The following is a 12,015-nucleotide window of genomic DNA, read 5'->3' as shown; positions in this document are numbered from 1 at the left end:
AAACACACGCTCGGATACTTCCTCAGCAAGCAAACAAACCCAGACTCGGATACTTACCAGACCCAGGCAAACTCCTGCTGTGAGCTGCTCTGCTGTCCCCGCTGCTCAGCTGGTTCTCCGCCGCTCAGCTGGTTCGCGAAGCTCTGGCTATTTTTAAACAGCCAGGCTTCCCTGTCGCAAACCAACAGACACCCTACTGCCCGCCTCCTGCAGGCTAGCAGCCAATCAGACACTCACTCAGGCTCTCACACTGCCCCCCCAGCAAACACACGCTCGGATACTTCCTCAGCAAGCAAACAAACCCAGACTCGGATACTTACCAGTCCCAGGCAAACTTCTGCTGTGTGCTGCTCTGCTGTCCCCACTGTTCAGCTGGTTCTCCGCCGCTCAGCTGGTACGCGAAGCTCTGGCTATTTTTAAACAGCCAGGCTTCCCTGTCGCAAACCAACAGACACGCTACTGCCCGCTCCCTGCAGGCTAGCAGCCAATCAGACACTCACTCAGGCTCTCACACTGCCCCCCCAGCAAACACACGCTCAGATTCTTCCTCAGCAAGCAAACAAACCCAGACTCGGATACTTACCAGTCCCAGGCAAACTCCTGCTGTGTGCTGCTCTGCTGTCCCCGCTGCTCAGCTGGTTCTCCGCCGCTCAGCTTGTTCGCGAAGCTCTGGCTATTTTTAAACAGCCAGGCTTCCCTGTCGCAAACCAACAGACACGCTACTGCCCGCCCCCTGCAGGCTAGCAGCCAATCAGACACTCACTCAGGCTCTCACACTGCCCCCCCAGCAAACACACGCTCGGATACTTCCTCAGCAAGCTAACAAACACAGACTCGGATACTTACCAGTGCCAGGCAAACTCCTGCTGTGTGCTGCTCTGCTGTCCCCGCTGCTCAGCTGGTTCTCCGCCGCTCAGCTGGTTCGCGAAGCTCTGGCTATATTTAAACAGCCAGGCTTCCCTGTCGCAAACCAACAGACACCCTACTGCCCGCCCCCTGCAGGCTAGCAGCCAATCAGACACTCACTCAGTCTCTCACACTGCCCCCCCAGGAAACACACGCTCGGATACTTCCTCAGCAAGCAAACAAACACAGACTCGGATAATTACCAGTCCCAGGCAAACTCCTGCTGTGTGCTGCTCTGCTGTCCCCGCTACTCAGCTGGTTCTCCGCCGCTCAGCTGGTACGCGAAGCTCTGGCTATTTTTAAACAGCCAGGCTTCCCTGTCACAAACCAACAGACACGCTACTGCCCGCCCCCTGCAGGCTAGCAGCCAATCAGACACTCACTCAGGCTCTCACACTGCCGCCCAGCAAACACACGCTCGGATTCTTCCTCAGCAAGCAAACAAACACAGACTCGGATACTTACCAGTCCCAGGCAAACTCCTGCTGTGAGCTGCTCTGCTGTCCACGCTGCTCAGCTGGTTCTCCGCCGCTCAGCTGGTTCGCGAAGCTCTGGCTATTTTTAAACAGCCAGGCTTCCCTGTCCCAAACCAACAAACACCCTACTGCCCGCCCCCTGCAGGCTAGCAGCCAATCAGACACTCACTCAGGCTCTCACACTGCCCCCCCAGCAAACACACGCTCGGATACTTCCTCAGCAAGAAAACAAACACAGACTCGGATACTTACCAGACCCAGGCAAACTCCTGCTGTGAGCTGCTCTGCTGTCCCCGCTGCTCAGCTGGTTCTCCGCCGCTCAGCTGGTTCGCGAAGCTCTGGCTATTTTTAAACAGCCAGGCTTCCCTGTCGCAAACCAACAGACACCCTACTGCCCGCCTCCTGCAGGCTATCAGCCAATCAGACACTCACTCAGGCTCTCACACTGCCCCCCCAGCAAACACACGCTCGGATACTTCCTCAGCAAGCAAACAAACCCAGACTCGGATACTTACCAGTCCCAGGCAAACTTCTGCTGTGTGCTGCTCTGCTGTCCCCGCTGCTCAGCTGGTTCTCCGCCGCTCAGCTGGTACGCGAAGCTCTGGCTATTTTTAAACAGCCAGGCTTCCCTGTCGCAAACCAACAGACACCCTACTGCCCGCCCCCTGCAGGCTAGCAGCCAATCAGACACTCACTCAGGCTCTCACACTGCCGCCCAGCAAACACACGCTCGGATTCTTCCTCAGCAAGCAAACAAACGCAGACTCGGATACTTACCAGTCCCAGGCAAACTCCTGCTGTGAGCTGCTCTGCTGTCCCCGCTGCTCAGCTGCTTCTCCGCCGCTCAGCTGGTTCGCGAAGCTCTGGCTATTTTTAAACAGCCAGGCTTCCCTGTCGCAAACCAACAGACACCCTACTGCCCGCCCCCTGCAGGCTAGCAGCCAATCACACACTCACTCAGGCTCTCACACTGCCCCCCCAGCAAACACACGCTCGGATACTTCCTCAGCAAGCAAACAAACACAGACTCGGATACTTACCAGTCCCAGGCAAACTCCTGCTGTGAGCTGCTCTGCTGTCCCCGCTGCTCAGCTGGTTCTCCACCGCTCAGCTGGTTCGCGAAGCTCTGGCTATTTTTAAAAAGCCAGGCTTCCCTATCGCAAACCAACAGACACCCTACTGCCCGCCCCCTGCAGGCTAGCAGCCAATCAGACACTCACTCAGGCTCTCACACTGCCCCCCCAGCAAACACACGCTCGGATACTTCCTCAGCAAGCAAACAAACCCAGACTCCGATACTTACCAGTGCCAGGCAAACTCCTGCTGTGAGCTGCTCTGCTGTCCCCGCTGCTCAGCTGGTTCTCCGCCGCTCAGCTGGTTCGCGAAGCTCTGGCTATTTTTAAACAGCCAGGCTTCCCTGTCGCAAACCAACAGACACCCTACTGCCCGCCCCCTGCAGGCTAGCAGCCAATCAGACACTCACTCAGGCTCTCACACTACCCCCCCAGCAAACACACGCTCGGATACTACCTCAGCAAGCAAACAAACACAGACTCGGATACTTACCAGTCCCAGGCAAACTCCTGCTGTGTGCTGCTCTGCTGTCCCCGCTGCTCAGCTGGTTCTCCGCCGCTCAGCTGGTTCGCGAAGCTCTGCCTATTTTTAAACAGCCAGGCTTCCCTGTCACAAACCAAAAGACACGCTACTGCCTGCCCCCTGCAGGCTAGCAGCCAATCAGACACTCACTCAGGCTCTCACACTGCCCCCCCAGCAAACACACGCTCGGATACTTCCTCAGCAAGCAAACAAACCCAGACTCGGATACTTACCAGACCCAGGCAAACTCCTGCTGTGAGCTGCTCTGCTGTCCCCGCTGCTCAGCTGGTTCTCCGCCGCTCAGCTGGTTCGCGAAGCTCTGGCTATTTTTAAACAGCCAGGCTTCCCTGTCGCAAACCAACAGACACCCTACTGCCCGCCCCCTGCAGGCTAGCAGCCAATCACACACTCACTCAGGCTCTCACACTGCCCCCCCAGCAAACACACGCTCGGATACTTCCTCAGCAAGCAAACAAACACAGACTCGGATACTTACCAGTCCCAGGCAAACTCCTGCTGTGAGCTGCTCTGCTGTCCCCGCTGCTCAGCTGGTTCTCCACCGCTCAGCTGGTTCGCGAAGCTCTGGCTATTTTTAAACAGCCAGGCTTCCCTATCGCAAACCAACAGACACCCTACTGCCCGCCCCCTGCAGGCTAGCAGCCAATCACACACTCACTCAGGCTCTCACACTGCCCCCCCAGCAAACACACGCTCGGATACTTCCTCAGCAAGCAAACAAACCCAGACTCCGATACTTACCAGTGCCAGGCAAACTCCTGCTGTGAGCTGCTCTGCTGTCCCCGCTGCTCAGCTGGTTCTCCGCTGCTCAGCTGGTTCGCGAAGCTCTGGCTATTTTTAAACAGCCAGGCTTCCCTGTCGCAAACCAACAGACACCCTACTGCCCGCCCCCTGCAGGCTAGCAGCCAATCAGACACTCACTCAGGCTCTCACACTACCCCCCCAGCAAACACACGCTCGGATACTACCTCAGCAAGCAAACAAACACAGACTCGGATACTTACCAGTCCCAGGCAAACTCCTGCTGTGTGCTGCTCTGCTGTCCCCGCTGCTCAGCTGGTTCTCCGCCGCTCAGCTGGTTCGCGAAGCTCTGCCTATTTTTAAACAGCCAGGCTTCCCTGTCACAAACCAAAAGACACGCTACTGCCTGCCCCCTGCAGGCTAGCAGCCAATCAGACACTCACTCAGGCTCTCACACTGCCCCCCCAGCAAACACACGCTCGGATACTTCCTCAGCAAGCAAACAAACCCAGACTCGGATACTTACCAGACCCAGGCAAACTCCTGCTGTGAGCTGCTCTGCTGTCCCCGCTGCTCAGCTGGTTCTCCGCCGCTCAGCTGGTTCGCGAAGCTCTGGCTATTTTTAAACAGCCAGGCTTCCCTGTCGCAAACCAACAGACACCCTACTGCCCGCCTCCTGCAGGCTAGCAGCCAATCAGACACTCACTGACTCTCTCACACTGCCCCCCCAGCAAACACACGCTCGGATACTTCCTCAGCAAGCAAACAAACCCAGACTCGGATACTTACCAGTCCCAGGCAAACTCCTGCTGTGTGCTGCTCTGCTGTCCCCGCTGCTCAGCTGGTTCTCCGCCGCTCAGCTGGTACGCGAAGCTCTGGCTATTTTTAAACAGCCAGGCTTCCCTGTCGCAAACCAACAGACACCCTACTGCCCGCCCCCTGCAGGCTAGCAGCCAATCAGACACTCACTCAGGCTCTCACACTGCCCCCCCCAGCAAACACACGCTCGGATTCTTCCTCAGCAAGCAAACAAACGCAGACTCGGATACTTACCAGTCCCAGGGAAACTCCTGCTGTGAGCTGCTCTGCTGTCCCCACGGCTCAGCTGGTTCTCCGCCGCTCAGCTGGTTCATGAAGCTCTGGCTATTTTTAAACAGCCAGGCTTCCCTGTCGCAAACCAACAGACACCCTACTGCCCGCCCCCTGCAGGCTAGCAGCCAATCACACACTCACTCAGGCTCTCACACTGCCCTTCCCAGCAAACACACGCTCAGATACTTCCTCAGCAAGCAAACAAACACAGACTCGGATACTTACCAGACCCAGGCAAACGCCTGCTGTGAGCTGCTCTGCTGTCCCCGCTGCTCAGCTGGTTCTCCGCCGCTCAGCTGGTTCGCGAAGCTCTGGCTATTTTTAAACAGCCAGGCTTCCCTGTCGCAAACCAACAGACACTCTACTGCCCGCCCCCTGCAGGCTAGCAGCCAATCAGACACTCATTCAGGCTCTCACACTGCCCCCCCAGCAAACACACGCTCGGATACTACCTCAGCAAGCAAACAAACACAGACTCGGATACTTACCAGTCCCAGGCAAACTCCTGCTGTGTGCTGCTCTGCTGTCCCCGCTGCTCAGCTGGTTGTCCGCCGCTCAGCTGGTACGCGAACCTCTGGCTATTTTTAAACAGCCAGGCTTCCCTGTCGCAAACCAACAGACACCCTACTGCCCGCCCCCTGCAGGCTAGCAGCCAATCAGACACTCACTCAGTCTCTCACACTGCCCCCCCAGGAAACACACGTTCGGATACTTCCTCAGCAAGCAAACAAACACAGACTCGGATAATTACCAGTCCCAGGCAAACTCCTGCTGTGTGCTGCTCTGCTGTCCCCGCTACTCAGCTGGTTCTCCGCCGCTCAGCTGGTACGCGAAGCTCTGGCTATTTTTAAACAGCCAGGCTTCCCTGTCACAAACCAACAGACACGCTACTGCCCGCCCCCTGCAGGCTAGCAGCCAATCAGACACTCACTCAGGCTCTCACACTGCCGCCCAGCAAACACACGCTCGGATTCTTCCTCAGCAAGCAAACAAACACAGACTCGGATACTTACCAGTCCCAGGCAAACTCCTGCTGTGAGCTGCTCTGCTGTCCACGCTGCTCAGCTGGTTCTCCGCCGCTCAGCTGGTTCGCGAAGCTCTGGCTATTTTTAAACAGCCAGGCTTCCCTGTCCCAAACCAACAAACACCCTACTGCCCGCCCCCTGCAGGCTAGCAGCCAATCACACACTCACTCAGGCTCTCACACTGCCCCCCCAGCAAACACACGCTCGGATACTTCCTCAGCAAGCAAACAAACCCAGACTCGGATAAATACCAGACCCAGGCAAACTCCTGCTGTGAGCTGCTCTGCTGTCCCCGCTGCTCAGCTGGTTCTCCGCCGCTCAGCTGGTTCGCGAAGCTCTGGCTATTTTTAAACAGCCAGGCTTCCCTATCGCAAACCAACAGACACCCTACTGCCCGCCTCCTGCAGGCTAGCAGCCAATCAGACACTCACTCAGGCTCTCACACTGCCACCCCAGCAAACACACGCTCGGATACTTCCTCAGCAAGCAAACAAACCCAGACTCGGATACTTACCAGTCCCAGGCAAACTTCTGCTGTGTGCTGCTCTGCTGTCCCCGCTGTTCAGCTGGTTCTCCGCCGCTCAGCTGGTACGCGAAGCTCTGGCTATTTTTAAACAGCCAGGCTTCCCTGTCGCAAACCAACAGACACGCTACTGCCCGCCCCCTGCAGGCTAGCAGCCAATCAGACACTCACTCAGGCTCTCACACTGCCCCCCCAGCAAACACACGCTCAGATTCTTCCTCAGCAAGCAAACAAACGCAGACTCGGATACTTACCAGTCCCAGGCAAACTCCTGCTGTGTGCTGCTCTGCTGTCCCCGCTGCTCAGCTGGTTCTCCGCCGCTCAGCTTGTTCGCGAAGCTCTGGCTATTTTTAAACAGCCAGGCTTCCCTGTCGCAAACCAACAGACACGCTACTGCCCGCCCCCTGCAGGCTAGCAGCCAATCAGACACTCACTCAGGCTCTCACACTGCCCCCCCAGCAAACACACGCTCGGATACTTCCTCAGCAAGCTAACAAACACAGACTCGGATACTTACCAGTGCCAGGCAAACTCCTGCTGTGTGCTGCTCTGCTGTCCCCGCTGCTCAGCTGGTTCTCCGCCGCTCAGCTGGTTCGCGAAGCTCTGGCTATATTTAAACAGCCAGGCTTCCCTGTCGCAAACCAACAGACACCCTACTGCCCGCCCCCTGCAGGCTAGCAGCCAATCAGACACTCACTCAGTCTCTCACACTGCCCCCCCAGGAAACACACGCTCGGATACTTCCTCAGCAAGCAAACAAACCCAGACTCGGATACTTACCAGACCCAGGCAAACTCCTGCTGTGAGCTGCTCTGCTGTCCCCGCTGCTCAGCTGGTTCTCCGCCGCTCAGCTGGTTCGCGAAGCTCTGGCTATTTTTAAACAGCCAGGCTTCCCTGTCGCAAACCAACAGACACCCTACTGCCCGCCCCCTGCAGGCTAGCAGCCAATCACACACTCACTCAGGCTCTCACACTGCCCCTCCCAGCAAACACACGCTCAGATACTTCCTCAGCAAGCAAACAAACACAGACTCGGATACTTACCAGTCCCAGGCAAACTCCTGCTGTGTGCTGCTCTGCTGTCCCCGCTGCTCAGCTGGTTGTCCGCCGCTCAGCTGGTACGCGAACCTCTGGCTATTTTTAAACAGCCAGGCTTCCCTGTCGCAAACCAACAGACACCCTACTGCCCGCCCCCTGCAGGCTAGCAGCCAATCAGACACTCACTCAGTCTCTCACACTGCCCCCCCAGGAAACACACGTTCGGATACTTCCTCAGCAAGCAAACAAACACAGACTCGGATAATTACCAGTCCCAGGCAAACTCCTGCTGTGTGCTGCTCTGCTGTCCCCGCTACTCAGCTGGTTCTCCGCCGCTCAGCTGGTACGCGAAGCTCTGGCTATTTTTAAACAGCCAGGCTTCCCTGTCACAAACCAACAGACACGCTACTGCCCGCCCCCTGCAGGCTAGCAGCCAATCAGACACTCACTCAGGCTCTCACACTGCCGCCCAGCAAACACACGCTCGGATTCTTCCTCAGCAAGCAAACAAACACAGACTCGGATACTTACCAGTCCCAGGCAAACTCCTGCTGTGAGCTGCTCTGCTGTCCCCGCTGCTCAGCTGGTTCTCCGCCGCTCAGCTGGTTCGCGAAGCTCTGGCTATTTTTAAACAGCCAGGCTTCCCTGTCCCAAACCAACAAACACCCTACTGCCCGCCCCCTGCAGGCTAGCAGCCAATCAGACACTCACTCAGGCTCTCACACTGCCCCCCCAGCAAACACACGCTCGGATACTTCCTCAGCAAGCAAACAAACCCAGACTCGGATACTTACCAGACCCAGGCAAACTCCTGCTGTGAGCTGCTCTGCTCTCCCCGCTGCTCAGCTGGTTCTCCGCCGCTCAGCTGGTTCGCGAAGCTCTGGCTATTTTTAAACAGCCAGGCTTCCCTGTCGCAAACCAACAGACACCCTAATGCCCGCCTCCTGCAGGCTAGCAGCCAATCAGACACTCATTCAGGCTCTCACACTGCCCCCCCCCAGCAAACACACGCTCGGATTCTTCCTCAGCAAGGAAACAAACGCAGACTCGGATACTTACCAGACCCAGGCAAACTCCTGCTGTGAGCTGCTCTGCTGTCCCCGCTGCTCAGCTGGTTCTCCGCCGCTCAGCTGGTTCGCGAAGCTCTGGCTATTTTTAAACAGCCAGGCTTCCCTGTCGCAAACCAACAGACACCCTACTGCCCGCCCCCTGCAGGCTAGCAGCCAATCACACACTCACTCAGGCTCTCACACTGCCCCCCCAGCAAACACACGCTCGGATACTTCCTCAGCAAGCAAACAAACACAGACTCGGATACTTACCAGTCCCAGGCAAACTCCTGCTGTGAGCTGCTCTGCTGTCCCCGCTGCTCAGCTGGTTCTCCACCGCTCAGCTGGTTCGCGAAGCTCTGGCTATTTTTAAACAGCCAGGCTTCCCTGTCGCAAACCAACAGACACCCTACTGCCCGCCCCCTGCAGGCTAGCAGCCAATCAGACACTCACTCAGGCTCTCACACTGCCGCCCAGCAAACACACGCTCGGATTCTTCCTCAGCAAGCAAACAAACGCAGACTCGGATACTTACCAGTCCCAGGCAAACTCCTGCTGTGAGCTGCTCTGCTGTCCCCGCTGCTCAGCTGCTTCTCCGCCGCTCAGCTGGTTCGCGAAGCTCTGGCTATTTTTAAACAGCCAGGCTTCCCTATCGCAAACCAACAGACACCCTACTGCCCGCCCCCTGCAGGCTAGCAGCCAATCACACACTCACTCAGGCTCTCACACTGCCCCCCCAGCAAACACACGCTCGGATACTTCCTCAGCAAGCAAACAAACCCAGACTTCGATACTTACCAGTGCCAGGCAAACTCCTGCTGTGAGCTGCTCTGCTGTCCCCGCTGCTCAGCTGGTTCTCCGCCGCTCAGCTGGTTCGCGAAGCTCTGGCTATTTTTAAACAGCCAGGCTTCCCTGTCCCAAACCAACAAACACCCTACTGCCCGCCCCCTGCAGGGTAGCAGCCAATCAGACACTCACCAAGGCTCTCACACTGCCCCCCCAGCAAACACACGCTCGGATACTTCCGCAGCAAGCAAACAAACCCAGACTCCGATACTTACCAGTGCCAGGCAAACTCCTGCTGTGAGCTGCTCTGCTGTCCCCGCTGCTCAGCTGGTTCTCCGCCGCTCAGCTGGTTCGCGAAGCTCTGGCTATTTTTAAACAGCCAGGCTTCCCTGTCGCAAACCAACAGACACCCTACTGCCCGCCCCCTGCAGGCTAGCAGCCAATCACACACTCACTCAGGCTCTCACACTGCCCCTCCCAGCAAACACACGCTCAGATACTTCCTCAGCAAGCAAACAAACACAGACTCGGATACTTACCAGTCCCAGGCAAACTCCTGCTGTGTGCTGCTCTGCTGTCCCCGCTGCTCAGCTGGTTGTCCGCCGCTCAGCTGGTACGCGAACCTCTGGCTATTTTTAAACAGCCAGGCTTCCCTGTCGCAAACCAACAGACACCCTACTGCCCGCCCCCTGCAGGCTAGCAGCCAATCAGACACTCACTCAGTCTCTCACACTGCCCCCCCAGGAAACACACGTTCGGATACTTCCTCAGCAAGCAAACAAACACAGACTCGGATAATTACCAGTCCCAGGCAAACTCCTGCTGTGTGCTGCTCTGCTGTCCCCGCTACTCAGCTGGTTCTCCGCCGCTCAGCTGGTACGCGAAGCTCTGGCTATTTTTAAACAGCCAGGCTTCCCTGTCACAAACCAACAGACACGCTACTGCCCGCCCCCTGCAGGCTAGCAGCCAATCAGACACTCACTCAGGCTCTCACACTGCCGCCCAGCAAACACACGCTCGGATTCTTCCTCAGCAAGCAAACAAACACAGACTCGGATACTTACCAGTCCCAGGCAAACTCCTGCTGTGAGCTGCTCTGCTGTCCACGCTGCTCAGCTGGTTCTCCGCCGCTCAGCTGGTTCGCGAAGCTCTGGCTATTTTTAAACAGCCAGGCTTCCCTGTCCCAAACCAACAAACACCCTACTGCCCGCCCCCTGCAGGCTAGCAGCCAATCAGACACTCACTCAGGCTCTCACACTGCCCCCCCAGCAAACACACGCTCGGATACTTCCTCAGCAAGCAAACAAACCCAGACTCGGATACTTACCAGACCCAGGCAAACTCCTGCTGTGAGCTGCTCTGCTGTCCCCGCTGCTCAGCTGGTTCTCCGCCGCTCAGCTGGTTCGCGAAGCTCTGGCTATTTTTAAACAGCCAGGCTTCCCTGTCCCAAACCAACAAACACCCTACTGCCCGCCCCCTGCAGGCTAGCAGCCAATCAGACACTCACTCAGGCTCTCACACTGCCCCCCCAGCAAACACACGCTCGGATACTTCCTCAGCAAGCAAACAAACCCAGACTCGGATACTTACCAGACCCAGGCAAACTCCTGCTGTGAGCTGCTCTGCTCTCCCCGCTGCTCAGCTGGTTCTCCGCCGCTCAGCTGGTTCGCGAAGCTCTGGCTATTTTTAAACAGCCAGGCTTCCCTGTCGCAAACCAACAGACACCCTAATGCCCGCCTCCTGCAGGCTAGCAGCCAATCAGACACTCATTCAGGCTCTCACACTGCCCCCCCCCAGCAAACACACGCTCGGATTCTTCCTCAGCAAGGAAACAAACGCAGACTCGGATACTTACCAGACCCAGGCAAACTCCTGCTGTGAGCTGCTCTGCTGTCCCCGCTGCTCAGCTGGTTCTCCGCCGCTCAGCTGGTTCGCGAAGCTCTGGCTATTTTTAAACAGCCAGGCTTCCCTGTCGCAAACCAACAGACACCCTACTGCCCGCCCCCTGCAGGCTAGCAGCCAATCACACACTCACTCAGGCTCTCACACTGCCCCCCCAGCAAACACACGCTCGGATACTTCCTCAGCAAGCAAACAAACACAGACTCGGATACTTACCAGTCCCAGGCAAACTCCTGCTGTGAGCTGCTCTGCTGTCCCCGCTGCTCAGCTGGTTCTCCACCGCTCAGCTGGTTCGCGAAGCTCTGGCTATTTTTAAACAGCCAGGCTTCCCTGTCGCAAACCAACAGACACCCTACTGCCCGCCCCCTGCAGGCTAGCAGCCAATCAGACACTCACTCAGGCTCTCACACTGCCGCCCAGCAAACACACGCTCGGATTCTTCCTCAGCAAGCAAACAAACGCAGACTCGGATACTTACCAGTCCCAGGCAAACTCCTGCTGTGAGCTGCTCTGCTGTCCCCGCTGCTCAGCTGCTTCTCCGCCGCTCAGCTGGTTCGCGAAGCTCTGGCTATTTTTAAACAGCCAGGCTTCCCTATCGCAAACCAACAGACACCCTACTGCCCGCCCCCTGCAGGCTAGCAGCCAATCACACACTCACTCAGGCTCTCACACTGCCCCCCCAGCAAACACACGCTCGGATACTTCCTCAGCAAGCAAACAAACCCAGACTTCGATACTTACCAGTGCCAGGCAAACTCCTGCTGTGAGCTGCTCTGCTGTCCCCGCTGCTCAGCTGGTTCTCCGCCGCTCAGCTGGTTCGCGAAGCTCTGGCTATTTTTAAACAGCCAGGCTTCCCTGTCCCA

The sequence above is a fragment of the Lepidochelys olivacea genome (genome assembly GCF_965140295.1).
Source record: "Lepidochelys olivacea isolate rLepOli2 genome assembly, chromosome: 22".
NCBI lineage: Eukaryota > Metazoa > Chordata > Testudines > Cheloniidae > Lepidochelys > Lepidochelys olivacea.
The sequence above is the reverse complement of the archived record's forward strand: the minus strand, read 5'-3'. Positions refer to the sequence as shown.